We start from the raw sequence: 25,242 nt of genomic DNA on the forward strand, positions 1-25,242 counted from the left end.
CATAAATGGTAACAGAATGGAATACACTGCACAAAGCCTGCAGGAACTGTCGGCCCCAGAAGCTCCAAACAGGACGCTGGCAAGATCACTCGCGGTTCCAATCGACGATCTCCGGGAATCACTCGTTCTCTTCCGGAGTTACTCACTCGTAAAATACAGAACGGTAAAACGATCAGCCCAACGCGGCTGTCGTGAAGATTCAGGGAAATCCCTTTATCTATTTCCCACTCGGGGCCTTCGAGTCGCGTCCGTTGCATAAGATGGCGACCGCGCTCTCTGGACTCTCCACCAATCACGTGCCGAATCGCCTCCCGATCGCGTGAGGCTCCAAGGAGGCCACGTCACGCGGTGGGCGGGGCACCAAATCTGGGTGAGAACAGGTGGTTTCACCGGTGGTTTCTCACAATATATATATATATATATATATATATATATATATATATATATATATATATATATATATATATATATATATATATATATATCTATATATATATTGTATACGAGTGAATCGTATATATATATATATTGTTATGGTTCTCCGCCGCCCTTCTTCCCCGTGCCAAGGGGGGATTAAGCCCCTTGTTCTTTCTGGGCTTGGCGGAACCAAGAGACTTGAAACGCCTCTTCCGGGCAAAACGCACGGTAGGGTTTCGGGACAATCCTCGCTCGTACCTAAATCCCTGCGCCGCCACGGAAGCGGGGAAGCAAGCCTCGCACGAACCACGTGTGATTTTGGTACACCGAGCGGATTGAGTACCATGTGCTCCGTGCAGTTACCGTTAATTATTGGACCCCGATTCGAGCGGTTCTATTCATACCACGCTTAACCAATGAGGAAATCACGAGAACGATTGAATGGAAAAGGAAGAACACAGGTTTAATTATTATTCCCACACTTATGTACAAGGATCGGTACGCAGAGACACAGAGCAACACTTAGTCAGTCTTATTCTTAACCCCCAGACTCGGGCCTGTCACACTCACACAGGGAATTGCAGGAAGGTTGATGTTCCGGCCACACGCGCCGACTTGGTCGTCCAGGAACGGCCCCGTCCGGCTCTCCACGGTCCCAGCACGTCCCGCGAAGATGGCAAGCAGGCGGTGGAAGGATCCTCGTAGCGCGTCTCCCGAACAAAAGGCAGCCGATGAGGTAAGAAGGAAAATACGCGTCTCTCAGCGCGGCTGGTGGTTACACAGCGCGTTATCACTCGCGTAACTGAATGCACTGTACGCAGCTCGGCTTTAAGCTCAACCGAGCGTCGCTTTATATTAGCGCGTATCCTGGTTCGCACGTCTTTCTCCACTCGCGTATCTCTCAAAGTCCTCTTCAGCTCACCGCGCTCCTTCAACTGCTGGTGCTCAGTCCTGCTCGTCAACGAGTCCTTTGACGCTCAGTCCTCTCTCATCAGTCCTTCAGTCCTTCTCGCGCGAGTCCTCTTTGTCAGTCCTCCTGGGGATTTTGCGCAACTGCTTATATTGATACGCCCCGAACCTTCTCGAACCCTCTCGAACCTTCCAACCACGCCCTGTGACGCAGCGCTGCCGCCACACCCTCTGAGCCCTGATTGGCGGCTCGCGCTTACCGTCAGCTCCTCTACCACCCTCATTCGGTCCCGCCCCGACCCTCCTAGGCCTGCCTCGTGTTAATTCGCGCCAAAATGAACCAAAGACAGCACAAAGAGGCATGAGGCTAGGGAGGCGGGATAGTCAATGGAAGTAGAAGTAGGACCTATTCTCCTTCCTCTACTCAACGCAGAACTAACATAGGAAAAGGACTAAGCTCACAAATACTAAGAGATAACTACACTATCGCGAGGCTACATGTTGCTTGTGTGACTAACTATGAGGGGGAAATTTTAACCTTTATTATACTGACTGTACAAAACTCAAAACCGCAACACTACCCCTCTCCCTCGTCAGACTCGTCCCCGAGTCGAACCTACAAAAATTGGAACGACCGGTTTTGAGAAAGATCTGGGAACTAACTTTTACGTTTACATGTGACACATAGATGTGGCTCCCTCTAACATTTACTCTAACCCATGTATGCGACAGATTTAAAACACTAAATATGTCCCACCTACTGCGTTGAGTAGCTACTCTAACGGAAGCACGCCCACGTTTAACCGAATCCGGAATTTGTTAAACTAAACATAAAGTCAGTGGGCAGCATTTTATATACAATCACAAAACCTACTCTTATTTACAGCTCTATGACCCAGGACCTGTCCTTTTTGGAAAGAAGATTGGAGGGGAGAGAAAGCACAGCAAAGCACAAAACACACTCAAAAATTCACATTTGCTGCTTGCTTCTTGCATCTTCTGTGTGCACATATCAAACCGGCAAGCCCCCGGACCGGCATACAGGCCATTCCTGCTCTTCGGGGCTAAATAAACTTACCAATCTTCTCGTCCCTAGCACACCATAATAAAAATACACAAAAACTGTGTTTATTGTATTCTGCCAGCAGGGCCAACCCGATGTGGTCCGACTGCGTGACATTTATGCCACTCAAAACAAGTGGTCCGAAGATGCAAGGTGAGTTTGCAGCAAGGTGCGACACAGTAGAAGTGTAAGGCCACAAGACTTGTGGTCCATAAGTGTGTGTATAATGTGCAGCAAAGTGTTTGTGGCAGCAAAGTGCTGCACAGGTGCAGCAAAGTTACAACAAAAGTATATGGCAGCAAAGTGCTGCGCAGGTTCGGCTGCACAGATGTAGCAAAGTGCAGCAGGGATGCTGCACAGGTCGCTGGTGCTGCACAGTTCCACCTCCAAAATGGTCCTGGGGTGGGGGGAGAGACAAAGCACGACCAGCAAAGTGGAGGGCACAAAGGTACACAGCAAATACAAGGTAATGCAGCATGAGGTGCGCGGAGGAGCGAGCAGAGCAGGCTCGTCCCTAACCGTTCGTACCCCCCAATGTCGCGTACACTACACCAGCCCTTCCCTGTATTTACAAATTCGTGTCTACATCCTGTCTCCCATATCCCCCTCTATTCAAATTCGTCTCCCAAATCCCTCCCAGGAAGGAAGGGATGGAACAAACACAATGTCTTCTTACGTCGTGATGCGTCTCACACTCAAACAGTTCACTTGGCCCTGGTGTGGAGTTCCGTCCTCCTCGGTGAATGGCTGTGGATGGCGCGAAGGGAATTTCTCTTCCCAACTAAACTACTGACATTTACTTTTAAACTACCCGGGGTTGTACCCTGCCAATCGGCCATCTTTAAACTATGTGGTTCTAAAAACCGAATTCCCATTGCCCACCTGGTGCCATCCAAATTTGGGTCTCACTCCCACTGAATTTTCATACTGTGCCCTTGCACAATTTCGGGGCTGGGTCGTGTGGCTCCACTAGCAGGTCTACCTACCTGCGCACCTCCGCCACTGAAGTCGCCACCCGAGCTTACCTGCTCCTGCGACTAACTAACTGGGGAAGGCCCTCCCTGGCTCTTACCCCCTGATGCCCACCTTGGCGTTGGGCTACCCGGGTCCTTCCTTTGGATCCTCGGGCCCCATTCACAACTACTCACAACTACCATAACTGGCTCCCAGAGCCTACCTACGGCCTCGCCTGGCCGACAAACTACCAGTGGCGGAGTGCCCCAATAACCATATGCACCAATTAAACCACACGCCCAGCCATTTGACTGACTCATGCACCCTCCAAAGCACTACTTTTCCACTACCTGCACCACAGGTGTCAATATCCATACAAATTTTGCCTAAGCCCTCTACCTAACTTTACACTACCCCTCCCCCCCCCCCCCCCCCGGGCTTTCGCGAATGGGTTCCACTCTTCCCCCATTCAGTCCTTCGCACCATGCATTCCACACCTTTTATTCCACACCAAGCATTCCACACCTTTTATTCCCACACCAAGCATTCCACACTACTCATTTGCACACCAATTATCTCCCACACTATTTTCCTCACACACCTTTTGTGCTCACACACTTTTTTTCTCGCACACCTTTTGTGCTCAATCCCTTTTTCCTCGCACACCTCAAACACAATTCCATTTATTTTCCACAAATATTCCAATTCCACAAAAGGAGTTGGGGGACCAGGTAAAGAAGAACACAGCGGTAATAGAGGGTTTAAAATCAACACAGAAGGAGATGAAAAAGGACGTAGGGGTAATTAAAAAAGAGTGTCAGACGGTACATGAGGACCTGACGAGGAAAATGAACAAGGTGGTAGAGGTAAAGGAGGTTAAAGAGCGGGAGGTGCGGGAGCACATAGAAAAAAATAAGGTGGAGTTAGAGGAAGAACTTAAGGGGGCGCACGAGGAGATGAAGGAGGTGAAGCAGAAATTAGAAGAAGTGGAAGAAGGGGTGAGCGAAATTAAGAAGCGACGGAGAGAGGATAAGAAAGAGATAAAGGAGGAAGTAAAAGAATTGGTCCAAAGTCTGTGTTCGGATCGTGATGATGTGCTCATTAACCGGATGAGGGATTCGCAGGTGATGGAGGAGAAGCGAAGAGAAAGAGGACCCGGTGTAAGTGGTGACCAATATGGTCGTGCGTATGATGCGCCAGGTGATTTAATAAGCTTGGGGGTCGAGATAGACCCGGATGTTCGTGAGAGGCCAAGAGTGAGGTGTATGGCTGGTCCGGAGGGTATGGAACGAGGGTGCGAGCGAGAGGGTCCGGTGATGGGAGAGGTGCGAGGTGTGGGTGAGCAAGGTTGTGGTGGTATGGAATGGGTAGCGGGTTGCGGAAGTGTGACCCATGCATCGACACCAACAGGGGTAGTTTTTAGAGGGACAGGGGAGGCACGAGAGCCCCTTGGGGGTAATGTACTGTGGGGGCCCGGCCGGTTCGGCCCCGCGCTGACCCCGCAAGGGGCGACGCACGGGGTCCGGCAGGCGGGCAACGACTCGCATACGAGGTGGTCCCACAAGGTCCCACTCGCGCCGTATGACGGCAAGAGTGATCTACGCGCGTACCTGGCGCAGTTTGACTGTGTGTGTAAGGGCAACGGTTGGGGTGAGGACGAAGGTGGAGTACACCTGGTGGCCGCATTGCGCGGCGCGGCGGCGGAGGTGCTGACGGCATTACCACCGGGTGCTCTCACCCTGCCAGCCCTCCGCGACGCCCTAATTAATCGATTCGGCATTGAACAGCAGAGCGAGCTTGTTAAAGCTCAGCTCGCGCTGCGAAAACGCAAGCCCCAGGAAGCCATCGGGGAACTTGCCCACGACATTCGCCGCGCAGTGGGGATCGCACATGCTAGCATGGCAGCGGATTCCCGGGAAAGCCTGGCGCTGGACCATTTTATCCAGGCCCTCCCGGATATTGAGCTCCGGCAACAGCTCGCCATGTGGCGCCCGCAGACTCTGAGCCAGGCGGCTGACGCTGCGGCCCGTTGGGAAGCAGCGAGGCCCCTGGCCCGGGGGAGCGAGCGTCACGCAATGGCGGTCCGCCAGGTGGGACCCCCGATGGAGGGCGGACCCCTTAGGGGGCCCACCCCCGACGTGAGTCCTGACCTGGCGGGCATGGTCCGGAGGCTGGTGGACCAGCGCCTGGCGGGACCTGGACCATGGCAGGCGGCCCCGGAGGTGGCCCGCGGTGGACCACGAGCGGGTAATCCAATTCGGACCTTCAGGGGGGAAAATTTGGAATTCCGGAGACAAGCACCTTATCAGGTGAGGTGCTATACTTGCAACCGTCTGGGTCACCTGGCGCGGCACTGTCGAGCCACGCGCCGGGATGATCCCCGGCGGTTGAGGTCCTCAACTCCACCCAGGGGGGAGCGGGTTAGCCGACCCCAGAGACCCCCCCGCCAGACCCCGGGAAACTAGAAGGCCTTACACCGGCGAGCAGGCGCCCCCGTGGATTGCCTCGGCTTTAGATGCCGAGGCGGGACCCAGTACCTCTGAATAAGGGGGGCTTATTAGTGCCAGAGGACTGGGGGATTGATGAGCGATGTGCCCGGTGGGTAAGGGTGGCATCCCTGCCACCCTTCCCATGCGTGGGGCAAAGGAGCAATAGATTATGGGGTGTATGGCAGTGAAAACTAGCCCGGGTGGGTTAGGATATCGTGTGTAGGGATCTAGCGAAGATGACATTAGGTAACGTTAAGGTTAGATAGTGACTGATACCTGTAGTGGGGACGCAGGTAGTTTAGTGTGGATGATAATGACGAGGGAGCGCAATAGTTTAAAGGGACGACTGGGAAGCGCAAGTTTCAGAGGGGAGTAGTTAGATGAGATGATGCTGTGTGAGAACTGGACAGGTGTGTGAGTAGTGAGTGGTGTGGATCAGCGCGAATGCGCTTGGGGGAGAGAAGGGTGCAGGCGGCACCAAGTATGAGAGCACAGGTGTGCAAGTACAGGTGTGTGGAATACATGGAGTAAGTGGTACGGAGTGGTGTGCATGGTGCGAAGGTGTGGATGGGGGAAGAGTGGACCCCTTTCACGAGTACCCGGGGCGGGTAGTGTACGTGTTAGGTAGAGGGTATAGGTAAATTGTGGTTGGATATTGGCATTTGTGGTGCGGTTGCAGAATGGTATTGTGGATGGGTGCATTAGTGTTGTGGAAATGGCTGGGCATGTGGCCTGTTAGTGTGTGTAGTTGGTTTCGGCACTCCACCACTGTGAGGATGTCGGCCAGGTGAGGCCGCAGGTGGGCTCTGGGAGCCGGTAGTAGTTGTTGTGGATGGGGCCCGAGGATCCGGAGGACGGACCCGGGTAGCCCAGTGCCAGAGGGCACCAGTGGGGTGACAGAGCCAGGAGGGGTCTTCCCCAGTTAGTTAGGTTAGGGTGAGGAGCTAGGTAAGCTTGGGTGGCAACTACAGTGGTGGAGGTGTGCAGGTGGGTAGACCTGCTGGGAGAGCTACACGTCACAGCCCAGAAATTGTGCAAGGGCACCGGGAGATGAATCGGGGGAGTGAGACCCCAAATTGAGAAGCACCACAGTTTGGTCAATGGGAATTGGTTTTTAGAACCCATAGTGTAAGTTGGCCAATGGATTGGCAGGGAAAGACCCCGGGTAATGTAAAGTTGTTAAAGTCATTTCGGAAATAGTTAGGATTGATGAACCTGTCGCACCATACGCAGCCACTTACCTGAGGTGAGGATGATGACTCCACACCTGTGTTTTCTTTGTTTTGTGTTGCAGGAAAGGAGAATTGCTGTGTGGATTTGTGAGACGCATCACGACGTGGATAAGACATTGGGGTGATTCCATCTCTCCCTCCTTAGGAGGGACTGATGATGAGTTGGTGATGGCAAATTTTGATGTTGAGTTGGAAATGGCAAATTTGATTGGTTAGGAGGGAGAGAAGACGAATTTGGTTTATGGGAGGAACGGGGAAGACAGTAGGGACGTTTGTTGATGTGTAAAGTAGATGTTTATGGGTAGTGTTGTGTTGTGTGGATACAGTAAAGGGTAAGGGAGGGGCAATGTAGGTTACCTGGTGGGGGGGGGGGCGTACGGTAGGACCGTACCTGTCACCTGTCTCACCTGGTTCCCATGTGCCCCCAGTGTGCATTACCTTGTATTGCGTGCACTTTTGCGCCCTTACCACCTTACTCACTTGGTTCTTTTGTCTCCCACCTCCGAGGATCTGGCTTTGGGGCGGAGAGAGAGGAGAGAGAGATGCTGGCTCCGCAGTTGTGGGCCTGTACTTTCGCTGCTTGCTGCCTGGATCGATACACCATATGGACCGCAATTTTTGTGGCCGCCCACCATGGACCGCAGTTCTTTTGCGGGCAAGCACCACCCGTGGATGGACCTCTGGGTCAACGTGGCACCTATGCCATACAGGTGAACCACTTATAGTTGGCCCCCCTGACGGCCACAATTTAGAAATGGACGCGGTTGGCGCCTTTCTTTATTTCTAAGGAAGCCAGAAGGCCAAGTGCTCCATGAAGGCAAGACCAGCGGCAGAACATCGGCCGGCTGCGACACCACCGGTGACCATGGATACTTAATTGTGCATTTTTATGAACACTTTATTGGTGCACCGGATGGTGCTGACTGTACATGATGGGGTGGTGCTTTTGGTGCTTGGATGGGGTGCTCTGCACATTATTAAAGGCCGTAGGGCCACAGGGCACTCGTGGGTTGGTGTATCGATGCTGGCATGCGTGCTCTCTCTCTATGCATAACATCTGCATGTGTTCCTCAAAGAACAGGTCCTGGATCGTAGTGTAAATATCAGTGTAGTCTTGTATAAATGATGCTCCCTACCGGCTGTATGTTTAGTTTGAGGATTCTTTCCGTGATTCGGTTATCCTGTGGGTGTGTTTCTGTGAGGAGAAGGGTGCAACTTCGCAGGGGGACATATTTACTCATTTGTGAACATCTGTAAAACTGTCGCACTCAGGGTTGAGTTAATAGTAGAGGGAACTACATCTGAGTGCCACACTAACGTAGGTAAAAATTTATAGGGTTGGGACGCCCCGAGGTAGAGAAGGGTGCAATGTTGCGGATATGAGATTGGCCTCCATCCATATCCGCTTGTAAATATTCCCCTATTTCCTCCATACTTCCCAACTATCCCCAATCCCCCATTCCCTAGTCCCATTTTCTGTAAACAACACTCTGTAGACCCGACCTTCCCCTATTTCCCCCATTAAATGTCGCATCCAGGTCCACCGCATCTCACGTAGACAACTATAGGACATCTTGCTAGTTATTCTTAGTCTATGTCAGTTAAGGACTCGTTTCCATTAATTCTGACTCTTCGTTGCACCAGAATGTGATTGTATGGCACCGTTAGGAAGTTTAGGACCTCCCAATACCTCCCCGCAGCTTTTCCTCACGGTTCAGCAACAACAACAACAACAGCAACAACAACGGCGGCGGCGCGGGGAGTGCGCGTCCTCACTCCGGCTAGGTTAGCCGCCATCGAACATGTGCTCGACGGGGTTACCACGTAGGGGCTCGCTGTCAGCTCCTCGTCAAGGGCGGAGCCCGGTAACCCCCCGCACCCAATAGAAGTGGCGGACCGATCCCATCTGGGGCGGGGCCAACGAGCCGAGGGCGTGTCACTCCCCGCTGAGCATGCGCAGGAAGAGGGAGGTGACGTCAGATGCGCGCTGGACTTGAAGGAAGAGAGACGCCACCTCCGAGCGCTGCAATACCTCCCCGCATCTCTGGACTGGACCGAGCTGTATCCTGTCCCTGAGCCAAGGTGCACCTTGTGCTATCGACTGCCTGTCCTTCCCTGCCATCAATCCCTGTGTAAGTCAGTCTTGTTCTGTTTGTCTGTGGTCTGTCTGGGATAGATAAGATTGTGTCTAAGTGCCTATCTCTTCTGTGCTTTACCTCTTACCTTGTAATCTACCCCTTTTCTGCATCACCAATTATATCCTCCTCCGGAGGTCTTGAGAACTGTACCCCTTGTGTCGTTTCATTTATCCCAGCCGTTGTGTCCTTTCCTTTATTGATTTAGCATAGCGCGATTTGGTCAACGTCGGGTGGAATCGGGTAAACTGTGCGAACACGGCGGCCATTCCGCTCGGCCCATCATAACATCTTAATCCGCGTGTCCGTAACAATATATATTGTTACAGTTTTTAGAACCTTCACTTGCAAAATAAGAATTCTTGTAAATATCCCCTTTTGTAAAGGTTGCACCCTAGTTAGGCCATGTACAACTCGTAGGACACCTTCGAAACCTCTCTAGTTATTTCATTAGTCTATGTTTCAGTTAAGAATCTGTTTCCAATAGTTGAATCTGCGTTGTATTAATTAAATAAGAGTCGGCCCCAAAGTTCCTTTCAACATCAGTGCGAGTGGTCTTCAATCCCGCAAGCCGCCATAAGCCACGCGGCCGAGTTGGAGAAGAAGGGGGAGGAGTGCCAGGAATGAAGGCGTGGCCCATCAACGCACCATCAAGGGGCGGAACGGTGAGCGCTCGCGACCAATCAGGGCCGAGGCAAGCTCACCGGTGGGCTTATCCTAAAAGCAGGCAGCTTGATACGCGGCGGCCAATATAAGCGCTCGCGTGGGACTACTTGAAGAGATGAGCCAGGGAGAGAGGAGGAGTCAAACATCAACAGACAAAGTCGGACCGAAGGAGAGTGACAGGGTCGAGCTACCAGAGGAAAGTCGAAGAGAGAGAGAGGGTCGGTCCGCTACCGCAACAATATTAACCGCGCTGCCTGCCGGGTTTCGCCGGGGACTGAAACGTGGACCGGTGTGGAGCATGACCCTGGAGCCGGACCTCAACGCTGAACCACCTGCCCGAACCTCGACGCCTACCATCGGCCTGGACCCTTCTCTTCCTTCCTACCATCCCCGCCATCCCATCCTCTCGTGTAAGTGTGTTTGTTCTGTCCTGGGCGTGTGATAATATAAGACTGTATAAGGTTTGCCCTGTGTATCTGCTTCTTCTTCTTCACTGTACATTCCCTTTCGTTTCCTCTTTAGTATTGTATATAGTTAATAAACCTGTGTTCTTTCCTTACTTTTGGTTTCCTCTCCATCCGGTCGCTTTAGTCTTTTCCCAATTGAATACCTGTGGCACGATATAGGAACCGCTCAGAATCGGGTTAGTCAACCGCTTACGGTTCGGACCTCGGATTGCTAAAACCGCTCGGCAATTTCCATCTTGTCCGGGTCCGAGCAGGTTAATTATATCCCTGCTTTGCGGAGGGATTGGCAAAAGTATCTGGGAATCCATTGACGAATCACCCTGGCCAAACTCACCCCGCAAAGGAGCGTGTAATTTCCAGGACTGGGGGAAATCGGCCAGTGTAAAAGACAAGGGGATTAACCCCCCCTTGGTAAGGGGAGCGCCGACCCCCGGATCCGCAACAATATATATATATATACATATACATATATAACAAGACCCAAAATCACAACTCCCACCTGCAATTGGAGGGAATAAGCAATCAGCAATCACTTAAACAATTACCCCAGGTGGCTAGGGTTTCAAATAAATTAACAACCATGGTATTCCAGCTACATAAAGCAACCAAGTAAAGTTACACAGGGTATAATCCCTTTGCTGTTACAAACGCCACCTGGGTTCCTTTACAGCTACAGCCATTCACAAGTAGTAAACATGACAATCCCAATGCTGTACATCCTCGGGGGAAAGTTTCACATCAGCAAGCAAAACGTGACCTTCGAAATTACGTATTCCACCCCAGAATGCTCGACACACATGTGCAGAAACGCGAGGAAATGTTGACGTTCCAGGCATCATAAAGTATAGACCCACTGTGTGTTGGGGATTAGTATTGTTACTTAAAATGGCTCACAAAACTTCTGAAAGAAGCTGAAATACTTGGAAGAGTGTCTGAGAGAAAGGGCTATGCCTCTGCACAAGGAAAGACTTGGAGAACTTTCTCAGGCCGCCGAATGGGTAGCTGTTTGCACCGTACTGCAAACTTCTGACTTCTGGTGCAAGACCAAATTGGACTGCAGGCCTTTGCTTCACAAACCTCCAACGGATCACTTCCAGTAAATGAACTGTATATCTGGATTAGGTGCTTCTGGACACCGATGGGAAGGACACATATGGGAATTTTGAATGTGCAGAGTAGGTATAAAATTACGATATCTACTATTAATCATGCTGGGGGGGGGGGCAGGAGGTGGGTGCTACGGGAGCTGGGAGGGCTATTATATAGCTTTTTTGGTTCCAGGACCACAATTCAAAATACACTAGATTTTTGCATCCATTGCTAAAAGTTGAAGGGTCTGTGTATGTGTGTTTTATATATAAACATAAATATATATTACTAGCAGAAGTACCCGGCATTGCCGGGCGGGGGAGGGGAGGGGAGGGGGAAGGGGAGGGGAGGGGAATGGGGGGGAGGGGAGGAGAGGGGGGGAGGGGGAAAAGGGAGGGGGAGGGGGAAAATGGAGGGGGAGGGGAGAGGGGGTAGGGTGGAGGGGGAAGGGAGGGCGAGGGGAGGACGGAGGGGGGAGGGGGAAGGGGGAGGGAAGGGGAGGGCCAGTCAACAATGACGTTGCAGTTCTCATGGTCGGAGAGCAGCACAACAATCGCGACATCGTCCTGCATCTTCGCAACAGCACGAAGCGGCTTTTGGAGACTCACCGATCCTGTGACGCCCTCCAGTACCGGCGTTGCCGGGCGTGGGAAGGGAGACCCGTACATTCCCAACCCGTACATTTGCCCTCTCGACTCAAGCTCACCCGGACAAAAGCCTCGCACAAATTACACCGTGAAGGCCCAATGGCCATTTCTATGCCACAAATCAAGTACGTGAGCGAGTCGGGCACACTGAATTGAAAATATATAGAACGCTCATACTCCGTGAAAAGTGAAGCCGCCATGTCGCCATCTTGGTTAGCACGACTCGACCAACTCGCTTCGCGGATCTCGTTTGTTTAGAACGTCTGAATTACGTGCGATCGCGTAACTGTGAGTTTATGGCGGCAAGGAACATCACGTGATCACTCTGAGCGAATCAGCACGCTGCTCTGCCACCTGCTCAGATTCCGTGTATAATATTCCTCGCTGAAATGCGCTGAGGTAAATATGAATAAAAAATATGGATCTCATAAAGATGAAAGAAAAAAAAACCTATGTGGTGTGAATGGCAATGTTCCTCGCTGAAATGTGAAAAAACGCAATCGCTTTTCGCTCTGAAATACGTGCGAACGCGTAACTGAGTTTATGGCGGCAAGGAACATCGCGTGATCGCTCTGAGCAAATCAGCGCGCTGCTCTGCCACCGCCTCAGATTCCGTGCATAATATTCCTCGCTGAAATGCGCTGAGGTAAAAATATGGTAAAAAAATATTATGAAATAATTTTTTTAGGTCGGCCATGTTCTTCCCAGGCTCAATGGCCATGTCTATGCCAAATATAAAGCATGTGAGCCTCTCCGTTTAGGAGTCTATCGGTAACATTACACACACACACACAAACTGTGTTTTATATATATAGATGTATGTATGTATATGTATACTCAACATCAAAAGAAACATCAAATCTTTAGAAGGATACTCATTGAAATCCTCCATGCAAAAATGAAAAATATTTGAACACAGAGGTAAAGTTCAGCTATCTTTACTAAACACATGTCAATAAACAAGAGTTTTCCTCAATCACAAAAAAACAAAAAGCATGAACATCACAAGGGGTGGTGCAACAAAAGTCACAGCACTGCAACACGAAGGCACGCACCTGAATACAGTCAAAACAAAATGACACAGGAATGGACACAACACTCCTAACAGTCAAGGACAGAATGATAGCAGTCCTCAATATCGTGTGTGTCCTCCCTGAGCTGTGATGCAGGCTGTACACCCCCGACGCATGCTCTGTACCAGGCATCTGATGTGGTCCTGGGGAAGTCTGTCCCACTCCTCCTGCAAGCCTTGAATGAGCATTCGCCGATTGACAGCAGTTGATCTCCTCGATGCAAGACGTCGACCAAGCTCATCCCATAAATGCTCAATGGGATTGAGGTCAGGGGAATAAGGCATCCAAGGCATCACTTCAACACCCTGTTCCTGGAGGAAGTTGGTGGTCAGGCGAGCAGCATGGGGTCGAACATTGTCCTGCTGGAAAACTGCGATGTCAGGATGAGCCTGGAGGAATGGCAGCAGATGAGCTCTCAAAACTTCATTGACATAATGCTGACTGGTGAGATTGCCTTCGATGACACCAGAGGTGTCCTGAAACGGGTGGAAATGCCGGCCCATACCATCACACTGGGTCCTCCCCAACGATTGATCTGGCGAATACAGCATGATGCATACCTTTCCCCACCTGTGCGCCATTCCAGTTGATGCACATCAGAAGCATGGAGGCAAAATCTGGACGCATTGCTGAACAAGACTGCACTCCACTGTTGCTGTGTCTAACGGCGATGCTGCAAACACCATCTTAGTCTGTTCCGCCGATGCACTGCGTTCAAAACTGGACCTCTGCAAGGACGTCTTGCCACCAGGCCCCGACTTCTCAAGTGCCTCCGCACAGTAGAGACACTGATGCAGTTGTTGTGGCGACCTTTTGTCACTGCAGCTGTTTGCGTCGCAGGGTGGAAACCATCACGAAGATGCTGCAGCACAATCCAGCGGTCTTGGATTGGGGTGGTTACCCGTGGTCTTCCTCTTTGTGGACCATCATTCACAGTTCCAGTTTCACCGTAACGCCAGGCCAGTTTGGAAATTGCAGGCTGTGAGCAACCAAGACGTTGGGCAATTGTTCGCTCCAGCCTCAAGCATCCAAATTGCCCTTAAACGTTGTTCAGATGTCAGGCGTGGCATCTGAATTTTCTTGTTGTTTTCCCTGTCAGAAGCGTCGAGTGACTATAGACAGCAATAAATTAATGTCTAACCACGAGAACTGAAGGATTTCATTATGAGGGTCATTATTTAAAGGGAAAGATCCCTATACAGAACCACACAAGCATGCCATTGTTGATCAACCAGGTGATTGAAGTGAGGTTCCCATTACATAATCAGCCATTACAATTGAAGAAACGTGTTTGTAAAGCTGCACATTTCAAAAAATGAAAGTGATAAGTTTATTTTGATGTTCAGTTTATAACTATATGTACATATATATTTATAATATTGGCACATGTGCCAGACTTTCGAGGTGCATACTCGGACCCGCCGCCACTACTGACTCTGAGGCCGCCAGGCTGCATATAACTCTGCAGCCCGATGGATTGTTTAGCAACCGTGTATGCCAGTTGGGATAATTAGATCAAACAGGGTCCTCTCACTTTCTATGTCGTGTTACCTGTTGGTGACCTAATGATCTCAACTAAGGGCTTAGGTCTTAGGAGACTTGGTGTGCATGAAGGAGATGGAGAAAAGGAGCGTGTTCTGAGGAAGAAGGCGCTTCTTTGGGTCTCTGTGGAGACGATCGGTGCTTCATGCTGTGAATGGCCTCGGTGTGTTTTATATGAAGTAGTCGACCTCAATGAACTTCTTGCAGGATTTGCTGAGTTGCACAAGATGGTGGAGGAAAGGAAAAGGATCAAAAGAGAAAGTAATTGCAGAGCATGATGACTGGGCCATTTGTGCATGTTCCTGCAAGCCCCACTCTGACGAGTGTCGATGAAACTTCCTTTCAAACAGGCCTGAAACCCATTCCACTCCTAATCTCCTGTCATATTTGAATTCCCTGCGAATGTTGTTTTATTGCTATGCTTCCTTTTCCTTACGCTGGGTTAGATAAAGGGTCCGTGTGTGTGATGTTGTAGGAGTTGCGGATGACGAGAGGGCGAGACACTTCTTAGCTTGTTCAAAGCTCCTTTATTCCAAGAGAACTAACTCGCGACCGGAACTCATGCATCTTTTATAACACAAAATCACTCTTAAGGGGCGTGGCTCCAACAACCGAGCGCACGCCACGCCCATACCATCAATAGCCCCACTGGTCCCGTGCCTGTGGATTATGTCCCAATGGGGTAACCGCCACATGCGCCTCCCCAGAATTCACTCGCACGGGCAATGTCAGTTTTCTGGGGGCCTTAACCACCCGGCCGAAATGACTGATGACCCGAGCAGGGACTGTTAGCGGCTTGGTGGTAGGCGGGCCTACCGGGGACTTACCCGACGGGGGACAGCCCCGCCGTGGGGGTTGAGCCAACCAGGGGGGCTGGTCTAGGTCCAAGTGAGCCGACTTGAGGCGGTCCACCAAAAGGTGGTCCGGTTTGCCGCCGATGCCGACCACGAAGGACTTGTCCCCGGCCTCCAGAACGCGGAAAGGCCTGTCGTAAGGCGGCCGAAGCGGCCCCCGCTGTGCATCATGGCGAACAAAGACGTACTCCACTGTACGTAGATCCGGTGGGACGTGGGCCTGAGGCAAACCATGTTGAGATGTGGGCACTGGTGCAAACATCTTGGCATTCTCCCGGAGAACCGACCGCTGACGGGCAGCGGACCAGGGGCTTGTGGCGTCAGGCATGAACTTCCCGGGAACCTGCAGCGGCTGGCCATAGATGAGCTCAGCGGATGAGGACTGGAGGTCTTCCTTATGGGCTGTCCTGAGGCCCAACATGACCCACGGGAGTCTGTCGGCCCAACTGTCATCCCGGAGGCTGGCCCTGAGAGCAGCTTTCATAGAGCGATGGAACCTCTCACACAATCCATTAGCCTGGGGATGATATGCAGTGGTGCAATGGAGGTTTACCCCCAACCCCTGGGCAACAGCACCCCAGAGCTCTTAAGTGAACTGGGGCCCCCTGTCTGAAGAGATGTCCGAGGGGGCGCCAAAACGGGCAACCCAAGTGCCGATGAACGCCCGGGCGGACATTGTAGATGTGAGCGGGACGGCCTCTGGCCACCTGGTGGTCCTATCGACCATCGTGAGGAGGTGGGTGAATCCCTGCGAGGGGGGGAGGGGCCCTACCAGGTCCACGTTAACATGGTCAAACCGTCGCTCGGGCACTGTGAATGGTGCCAGTGGGGCCTGGGTATGGCGATGCACCTTCGAGCGTTGGCACTCGATGCAGGTGTTGGCCCAATCGCGCACATCCTTCCTGTTCCCATGCCAAACGAACTTCGCCGCCACCAACTTTTGCGATGCCTTCCTGCCCGGGTGAGAAAGCCCGTGGACGGCATCGAACACCAGCCGTCTCCAGCTGGTGGGTACGACGGGCGAGGCTGTCCCAAAGATACGTCGCACAGTAGCGTGGTGCCTGTGTCCTTGAACGGCACATCAGACAGTCGAAGCCCCGTGACCGCCGCCCTGCAGGCCTGAACATCTGGGTCGGAGATCTGATCGGCCGCCATGCGGGCGTAGTCAATGCCAAGGTGAACTGCGCCAGCTATGGACCGGGGGAGACAATCGGCGACCGTATTATCCTTCCCAGCCTCCACTTTAGATGGCAGTGGGACGGCCCTCTCCCTCATGATGCGGTGGCCGAGAAAGTCAATTGAGGCCACCCCGAACAAGCACTTGGCCGGGTTAATGATCAGGCCGTGCTGACTGGGGCGTTCAAAGAGCGCTCGGAGGTGAAGCATGTGCTCCGTCCTGGAAGTGCTGGCGATGAGGATATCGTCCAGGTAGACGAACAGAAACGGCAAATCCCGCAACACGCTGTCCATCAGGCGCTGGAAAGCCTGGGCCGTGTCCTTGAGCCCAAAAGGCATACGGAGGAATTCAAAAAGCCCCAATGGTGTAATCACCGCGGTCTTAGGAACGTCCTGCTGCGGCCGGACGGGGACTTGGTGGTAATCACGAACGAGGTCCACTTTAGAAAAAAAAACTTTACTGGCCAAGCGGGCGGAAAAATCCTGGATGTGCGAGATTGGGTAGCGGTCGGGGGTAGTGGTGTCGTTAAGGCGGCGATAATCCCCACACGGGCGCTAACTGCCACCCAGCTTCGGCGCAATGTGGAGAGGCGAGTCCCACGGGCTGCCAGACCGTCGCACGATGCCAAGACGCTCCAACGTGTCGAACTCCGCCTTTGTGATAGCGAGTTTCGCCGGGTCGAGGCGTCGAGCCCGGGCATAGACAGGCGGGCCAGTGGTCGGAATATGATGCTCCACCCCGTGCTTGACGGCAACGGCCAAAAAGGTGGGGCGTGTCAGGGCCGGGAACTCGGTGAGGAGGCGGGCGAACTCATCGGAGGTCGAGAGCGTGCAAGCAAGCCTCGTCGAGGCGGACCTGCTCAGCGAGCATGGAAGAGAACTGAATGTCTCCGCATTAATGAGCCGTCGATTTTTGACATCCAAAAATAGGCCGTTGGCGCAGAGGAAATCAGCGCCCAGCAAGCGGGTGGACAGTGGACACCCTCGCCGTGACAAAATCCCATGTAAACCGCTGCCCGCCAAAGCACAGTGCCACGGTCCATTTGCCAAAAGTCTGAATAGCACTGCCGTTGGCGGCCTCCAGGGCGGGGCCGTGACTCCCGGCCTCCCAGTACAATGCCGACGCAGGTAGAACGCTCACCTGGGCCCCTGTGTCGCAGAGGAAACGACGTCCGGAGTCGGTGTCCGAAATGAACAACATACTGCTCGAACGACCGACGCCCATGGCAGTTAACGAACGCCGGCCATCCCGTTTCCCGACTCGCTGAAGCTGCAGGGTGGCCGGCATGCCTTGGCCTTGGGCCCAAACCTTGCATGGTAAAAGCACAAGCCTGGGGCCTTCCGCCGCTGGGCCGTAATGGCGGCCGCAACGGTGTCCGCCAGCGGCATAGGCTCGACGGGACCGGGGTCCCATGCAGCCGCACTACATTGCTGTCTGGCGGAGAAAAGCTTGTCTGCTTCCCTGCCCAGGGCGCGAAAATCCTTAACAGACGAGTTGGCCAGGGCTGTCCGTACCTGACCTGGCAGGTGTTGCAGGAACAGTTCTTTGAAGAGGAAACATGGTCGGTGGCTGCCCAGGAGAGACAACATGTGGTCCATAAGCTCTGACGGCTTGGAGACGCCCAGCCCGGGTAGAGAAAGTAGCTGGCGGGCGCTCTGGGCCTCAGTGAGCTTGAAGGTTTCGAGCAGCAGCGCCTTTAGCGTCTTGTACTTGCAGCCTTTCGGAGGATCCTGGAGAAGGCTCACCACTCTAGTCGCAGTGGAGCCGCTGAGCGCAGACACGACATAATAATACTTCGTGTCGTCAGCAGAAATGCTCCGAATGGCGAATTGGGCCTCAGCTTGTGCGAACCAAACGACAGCTTGTCGCTCCAAAAACTCCGGCAGTTTAATCGAAACTGTGCTTGTCGCCATGTTTGTTTGAAGCTCCGAAAACGTTTGAGAGCAAGACGGGGTCACCAATGTAGGAGCTGCGGATGACGAGACACTTCTTAGCTTGTTCAAAGCTCCTTTATTCCAACAGAACTAACTCGCGACCGGAACTCATGCATCTTTTATAACACAAAATCACTCTTAAGTGGGCGTGGCTCCAACAACCGAGCGCACGCCACGCCCATACCATCAATAGCCCCACTGGTCCCGTGCCTGTGGATTATGTCACAATGGGGTAACTCCCACAATGTTGTGTCGGTCTTTCGTATTGGTTGCATGTGGCCTGTGTAGTTAATTCATTGAGTCCGTCATTATTTAATTAATTGAGTCCATTGAAGAGCAGGGCTCTTGCTTGAGACGGACGAAGTGACGGGCAAGACACAAACTCGTCCGAGAAGATGTTTATTGTAAAAACCAACTCGGGAACTCTGAAAAGCCCGTTTATCGGGCTGCATATATATCAAAACCAGAAAGCACAACCGAAACCGAAAGCCACGCCTCTCAGGCGAGGCGCGCTTTGGTGGTCACGTGACCGACAGGTGCAAAAGATTATAACCGCACGCGCGGCACGCTTTGGTGGTCACGTGACCGGCCACCCCGGTGCCGTGGTTTGCCCGCCGGTTACGTCACCGGCTGGAGCAAGGAGATTCTGTAGCTGGTCTCGCTTGGGGGACCCATGGGTCGCTACACACGCCCCCCCCAGAATGGACTTGATCCAAGAAGGTCAACCTGAGGGGGTTCCGGATGACCCGACCGAAACGACCCCTGGCCGGTCGCGGGGGGGGGGGGGGGGGGGGTCCGGTGTGGTGGCGGGTGGTCGGACGGGGGGTGCAGTGGACGGGGGGCGGCCGCGCCGCGGTGGGAGAGCCAGCCTTGGCGGCTGGCTGACGTCCATGTGGGCCGGCTTGAGGCGGTCCAGCGAAATCCGGTCCGCCCGGCCGCCGATGTTGATGATGAAGGACTTGTTGTCCCATCGTAGGACCCAGAAGGGTCCGTCGTATGGTGGCCGGAGAGGCCCCCAGTGCGCGTCGTGGCGCACGAAGACGTACTCCGCCGTGCGGAGTGCTGGGGGGACGTAGGATTGGGGGTCGCCGTGGCGGGACGTGGGCACCGGGGCGAAACGTCGGGCGGTCTCCTGGAAGTCCGTGCCCTGGCGCGCGGCGGACCAGGGGCTGGTGGCGTCGGGAATGAACTCGCCCGGTACGCGGAGGGCCTGGCCGTACACCAGCTTGGTGGTGGACGCCTGGAGGTCCTCTTTGGGAGCTGTGCGGAGGCCCAAAAGGACCCACGTGAGCCGGTCGGCCCAGCCGTCGTCCTGGAGGCCAGCCATGAGTGCGGCCTTCATGGAGCGGTGGAACCGCTCGCACAACCCGTTGGCCTGGGGGTGGTAGGCCGTGGTGCGGTGCAGGGTAACGCCCAACGTGCGGGCGACCGCGCCCCATAGTTCGGACGTGAACTGTGGGCCGCGGTCCGACGAGATGTCCGCTGGTGCGCCGAAACGTGCGACCCAGGTGGCGATGAACGCCTGGGCCACGTCGGCGGTGGTGGTGGAGGCGAGGGGCACGGCCTCCGGCCACCTGGTGGTCCTGTCCACCATGGTAAGCAGGTGGGTGAACCCCTGCGATGGGGGAAGGGGACCCACCAGGTCCACGTGGACGTGGTCGAACCGTCGCTCGGGCACGGTGAAGGGAGCCAGCGGAGCCTGGGTATGATGGTGGACATTGGCCCGCTGGCAGGGTGTGCAGGCGTTGGCCCAGTCATGGACGTCCCGTCGCAGCCCATGCCAGACGCAACGCGCCGCCACCAGCCTCTGGGACGCCTTCCGGCCCGGGTGAGAGAGGCCCTGGAGCGAAGCAAAAATGCGACGCCGCCAGGTGACCGGCACAACGGGGCGAGGTCGGCCTTGGGAGATGTCGCACAGCAGGACCGTGTCCGCGAAGGGGACGTCAGCCAAGCGGAGGCCCGTGTCCGCCACCCGGAGCGCCTGCACCGTGCCGTCGGTGGCCTGGTCCATTGCCATTAGGGCGAAATCGACGCCGAGGTGGACGGCGTTGGCGCCGGCTCGAGAAAGGCAGTCGGCCACGGCGTTGTCCTTCCCGGCGACGTGCTGGATGTCCGTGGTGTACTCCGACACGGCGGAGAGGTGGCGGTGCTGGCGGGCCGACCACGGCTCCGTGACCTTGGCCATGGCGAAAACCAACGGCTTGTGGTCGACAAAAGCCGTGAACGGGCGGCCCTCCAGGTGGTGGTGAAAATGGCGGACGGCCAGGTACAGCCCGAGGAGCTCACGGTCGAAGGTGCTGTACTTCAACTCGTTGGGCAGGAGTTGCCGGCTGAAGAATGCGAGCGGCTGCCAGGCCCCGTTTACCCATTGTTCATGGACCGCGCCCACGGCGGAGTCGGAGGCGTCCGTGGTGAGGGCGATGGGAGCCCGGGGTACCGGGTGGGCCAGCAGCGTGGCGTTGGCGAGGGCCCGTTTTGCGCCGGTAAAAGCAGCGTCCATGTCCGTGGACCAGACAACGTCGCGTTTCGCCGGCTGGCCGCGGAGGGCGGCGTGCATGGGCCGCATGAGTGGCACAGCTCGGGGCACGAAGCGGTGATAAAAGTTCAACATCCCGAGGAACTCCTGCAGCGCCTTGACGGAGCGGGGGCGCGGGAAAGCGGCGATGGCCTCGACTTTGGCCGGTAGCGGCACGGCGCCGGTCCGGGTGATGCGGTGGCCCAAAAAGTCGATCGTCGCCGCACCAAAGTGACATTTGGCCGGGTTGACGATCAATCCGTGCTCGCTGGGGCGGCCGAACAGCGTCCGGAGGTGGAGGAGGTGCTCGGCTCTGGACATGCTGGCGATGAGGATGTCGTCCAGGTAGGTGTAGAGGAACGGCAAGTTGCGCAGCACGCCGTCCATCAGGCGCTGGAACGCCTGTGCCGCGTTTTTGAGGCCGAAGGCCATCCGGAGGAATTCAAAGAGGCCGAAAGGTGTAATAACGGCCGTCTTCGGGATGTCGGCCGGGCGGACGGGCACCTGGTGGTACCCCCGAATCAGGTCCACTTTTGAAAAAATGGTCCGCCCCGCCAACCGGGCGGAAAAATCCTGGATGTGCGGGATGGGGTACCTGTCGGGGGTAGTGGCGTCGTTAAGGTGGCGGTAGTCGCCGCATGGCCGCCATCCGCCCCCCGGCTTCGGGACAATGTGCAGCGGCGAGGCCCAGGCGCTGTCGGAGCGCCGCACGATGCCGAGGCGCTCCAGCGCGGCGAACTCGGCCTTGGCAACGGCGAGTTTGGCGGGATCGAGACGGCGAGCCCGGGCGTACACCGGCGGGCCCGTAGTGGGGATGTGATGCTCGATGCCGTGACGCACCGCGATGGCCAAAAACGCCGGTCGCATGAGGGCCGGGAACTCCGCGAGGAGACGTGCGAAGTCGTCTGCCAATGGGAGGACGCAGGAAAATGCGGTGGGCGCAGAACGGCTCAAAGCGCATGCCAGGGAGCTGAAAGTTTCGGCGTTGACGAGACGCCGGCGTTTCACGTCGACCAGCAGCCCGTGGGCGCACAGAAAATCGGCCCCGAGCAAAGCCATGGGGACGTCCGCCGTCACGAACTCCCAGTGAAAGAGCTGGCTGCCGAAGCGGAGGGCGACGGTGCGTGGGCCGATGGTGCGGATGGCGGAGCCGTTGGCCGCGATTAAGGAGGGGCCGCAAACGGCGGCCCGCCTGTCCTCCGCCGAAGCGGGAATGACGCTCAGCTGGGCGCCGGTGTCGCAGAGAAAGCGCCGCCCCGACGCTTGGTCCGCGATGAATAGCAGGTTTCCGGAACGGCCGGCGTTCATTGCTGGTAGGGAACGCCGGCCCGCCCGTTTCCCGACTTGCCGAACGTACACGGGGGTCGACATGATCGGGCCTGCCGCCCGAACCTGGCGTGGAAATAACACCAGGCCGGGTCCGGCGGGTGCTCCGGTCGACGCGTCGGGACCGGGCGACGCGGCGTCGCCGCTGCCAGTCGCGCCGGCCCGGCGGCCTCCGGGAAGGAAACTGCATCGCGGGCGCCGGGTGGGTGGGCGGGAGGGCTCCCGGCCGCCACCCCGGCGAGCTGGCTTGCCGAATCGATCTTGTCGGCCTCCTTGGCGAGGTCGCGGGGGTTCACGATGGTCGTGCCTGCCAGGGCGACCCGTACCGGGGCCGGGAGCTGGCGAAGAAAGAGCTCCTGAAACAGGAAATCCGAGGGGTGCTCGCCGAGCAGCGCGACCATGTAGTCCATGCGTTCGGACGGGCGCGTATCGCCGAGCTCAGGAAGGTCGAGCAGGCGTCGTGCGCGCTCAGCCGGGGAGAGGGCGAAAGCACCCAGAAGAAGTGCCTTGATGGCGTCGTACTTGCCGTCAGCGGGCGGGTTCTGGAGGAAGCTCAGGCAGCGGGCGGCGGTCACGGAGCCAAGCGCGGCGACCACGTAATGGTATCACGTGGCATCCTCCGTTATGCTACGCAGGGCGAACTGGGAGTCCGCCTGCGCGAACCAGATGGCGGCATGTGCTTCCCAGAAGGTGGGCAATTTGAGGGACACTGCGGTGTCCATCGCGTGTCGTAAATTCGGGGTCACCAGTGAAGAGCAGAGCTCTTGCTTGAGATGGACGAAGTGACGGGCAAGACACAAACTCGTCCGAGAAGATGTTTATTGTAAAAACCAACTCGGGAACTCTGAAAAGCCCATTTATCGGGCTGCATATCTATCAAAACCAGAAAGCACAACCGAAACCGAAAGCCATGCCTCTCAGGCGAGGCGCGCTTTGGTGGTCACGTGACCGACAGGTGCAAAGGATTATAACCGCACGCGCGGCACGCTTTGGTGGTCACGTGACCCGCCACCCGGCGCCGTGGTTTGCCCGCCGGTTACGTCACCGGCTGGAGCAAGGAGATTCTGTAGCTGGTCTCGCTTGGGGGACCCAAGGGTCGCTACACCATCATCATACCTTTATGATTTGCTTATTGTATTGTTTTGCCTTCTGTGAAGTAAATTGATTATATTTAATTTTGTTTGACTGTCATTTTTCGGATGAAGTTGCAAGCGTGGCAATCTAGAGCCTCTACTCCTTGAGCTCAACCATAAGTTAAAGCTATATATATATTTCAACTGAAGAAGTACACTGACCCTATGACATGATGCTGACGTCATGTGCGTAAATTATGCCAACACGTCACCTCAACAGTAGGAGCCATCCGTATGGCGCTCAAGCCTTTGCAAACTGATATTTCAAACCTATGGACATGCAAATCGACAGAAGTAGCTCATTTGCACAACGGAAGTGAAAATAGTCCGATTTTAAAACACGATTATCCGGCTTATTATTTTCCCAAAATTTAATTTCATGATTGTGTCCCTTTAACTGTCGCTTTACACTGAAGGCAAAACTTATAGGGAGGACATGGTGATTGTGAATAAGACAGCAACAAAGATGTCTTTGACTTCGCATAGCAGGAAGCACAAACATGGCGGCCGTAGTATAGAAATGGACGTACGCACGCTTCCTTTTATAGTGATCAAGCTGACTCCTTCCTTGAATAACTTCAAATGAATCCTGAGCAGGAACTCAACGTCTCACTTGAAGAACCACCAAGCCTATTGTTACGTGCTCTTCCCCAACCCCCGGTCACGGTGTTCCTCCGAACCCCGAGAGGAGTCACGGCAGAAAAATGTGTTATTCTATATGTCAAAGATCAATGGTGAAGCCACACCAATTGTTACCAACAAACAAATATTGTATTAAGATCACACAAGAATAACAGTACAACAACAATAGTAATCAATTGTACAACCAATATATATTTCCTATGATGGTACCATCAGGTTCGTACAATATAACTCACTGTGCTCCAAGTGAGCGAAAAGAAGAACATTCCCCAATGTCTCTTTCCCGGCTTCAAGCCAAAGTCGATCCGCTCCAGTAATCGTCAAAACGATGTCGAATCAAGACCAGAATCCCGTTCGGATGACAGTCACAGTCACACGGCCAAAGCTGTGCAAATGTGCCCTCAAGGCGACGGGGAGATCCAAAGGCGCCCTCCAGGCGACTGGGAAATCACACCCTCGGGTATGGATGATTCATGGCTCCAAACCGGCGAACCGCAGATTTACCTTCAAAATCCACGTTACACACACACACACCAGATAAACGTCTGGATGCGGTAAAAATGGTTGAAGCGAAAAACCTTGCGCGATGCGTAAAGCACGCGAGTCAAGATGGCCGACGGCCCGTTCTCGAGGCGTAACGGCATGACGATGATTCTCCTCGGAATCAACCACCAAAACCTGACACGCAGGTTGATCTGTCACAGCGATAACAACTCTGTCGCAAGAATCCCTTTCCCGGGAAACCCGAAGTTCGCTAGTGACCTCCGTTCATCAACGTTTGCTCCAGACCTCGAAGCAGCTAAGCTTCTTCCCCTACTCACACGCTCCGCCTTTTTCTCCTCTTCTTCTTCGTCGTCGTCCGGTTCCGGTTTCATTTTAAAACATTGACTTATTTACCTTTTGAAAATAGTAACCTCAATCTCCCTTAAACGACAACAATAATAGTACATGGAATCAAAAATGTTTACAGTGGATGAA

Source organism: Myxine glutinosa, chromosome 11 (genome assembly GCF_964187855.1).
Source record: "Myxine glutinosa chromosome 11, kmMyxGlut1.1, whole genome shotgun sequence".
NCBI classification, from domain to species: Eukaryota; Metazoa; Chordata; class Myxini; order Myxiniformes; family Myxinidae; genus Myxine; species Myxine glutinosa.